This window comes from Poecilia formosa, unplaced genomic scaffold (genome assembly GCF_000485575.1).
Source record: "Poecilia formosa unplaced genomic scaffold, Poecilia_formosa-5.1.2 Scaffold518, whole genome shotgun sequence".
Lineage (NCBI taxonomy): Eukaryota > Metazoa > Chordata > Actinopteri > Cyprinodontiformes > Poeciliidae > Poecilia > Poecilia formosa.
The window spans coordinates 367,451-368,801 of NW_006800457.1; the positions used below are offsets into that span (position 1 = coordinate 367,451).

Sequence of the window (1,351 nt, forward strand, 5' to 3'; positions counted from 1 at the left end):
GCTAACAAAGTTAGCCGTTAAAGCTAACAATGAAAGCTAATCGTGAAAGCTAACAAAGTTAGCCGTTAAAGCTAACAATGAAAGCTAACCATCATTTACTGAGAAGGAAGTGCCTCGCGTTTTGGGGTTTGAGTGGATGTTGGGTTGTTGCTCATGTTGACATTAAGCTCTTTATTTCTTGCATCTTTCTTGTTACAATCTTCTGATTGGTTTGTTTTAGTTCTGGTCTTTGTTTTAGAGTCAGCACATCCGGTTCTGACTCTTCAAGCCAGACAGAACCGAGCCTGGACCTGTTCCTCTGCTGGACCGGTTCTGTTGCTGAAGTTCTAGTAAAATTCCTCTGATTTAGCTAACTGGGAAGAATAACTAAAGGCTTTTTATAAGGCTGAAGAACTCATCTTAACTCCTGTCAGTAATGTTTAAGACTTTGTGACGATTCACAGGGCGACGCCCCCAGCTGGTCATGTGACCTCTTCCTGTTGATGGGCCTTAAATCACCTTCACTTCCTCCAGAGGCAGAAACGCAGCGGCCGCCTCAGCCACAAGGTGAGTTCATCATCCTTCTCTTTTCTATTAGGGTCCACTGAGATGATGATGATGATGATGATGATGATGATGATGATGATCAGGTGAAACACTGAAGGAAATTGTTGCTTCCATCATAATTTTTATTTTGGCTGATATTTAAGATGAAGAATTGTTTGATTCTACACAGTGAAAATTTTAGTCATCCATTAATAATAATAATAATAATTATTATTATAATATGGATATATCAATCAGAATAAAGCAAAATTTATCTGCAAAATTTTTCTCAGTCTATTTTATAAACTGGGTTAGGGTTAAATAGACTGAACTGATGGATCTGCAGTGTGATTGAAATAATAAAGAAAAATGCAATAATTACAATTTTTTTACCCTGAGAAAAAATTAATAGTAATTATAAAAAGGGAAAAATATTGTTATAAAAATCAACAAAAAGCATGCATAAAAAATAAACAATACAACAAATTAACTAATTTTCTATTATAGTATATGAAAATATTGCCTTTTATTTTTACTATAAAACTTGGCAAATGGCGAATAAATGTAATAAGTTTTAAGTCCTTTCCATAATGGTAGGAATGTTACAAATAAAAACTATATTATTATCTATAACTATCATCTGATCAAGATAGTTAACTCCTGCTAAAAAGATTATCGATGTAAATCTGAAGATTAAATTTTTCGTCTTTGTTGTCCCTAACAAATTATTTCAAGTTTCCAAGTGCCTAACCTATACAACTGGCTAGGTTAGGTGGCGCATCGCGCCTTGCGGCTTGAATCGTGGCGTCACCAAGATCTGCTCCAT

At 34.9% G+C, this 1,351-nt stretch overlaps 1 protein-coding gene across 2 annotated transcripts in view; it reads left to right on the forward strand.

Moving 5' to 3' along the window:
* Positions 1-159: 159 nt before the first annotated feature.
* The window catches only part of agrp (agouti related neuropeptide), a 4,846-nt gene continuing 3,654 nt past the window's right edge, over positions 160-1,351 (forward strand). The window contains exons 1-2 of one of the 2 annotated variants that reach the window (XM_016664839.1): positions 160-329; positions 444-546. The gene's annotated coding sequence lies outside the window, so the exon portion shown is untranslated. Of the gene's footprint in view, positions 547-1,351 lie in introns of both variants that reach the window. The other variant, XM_007540120.2, reaches the window with a different exon arrangement.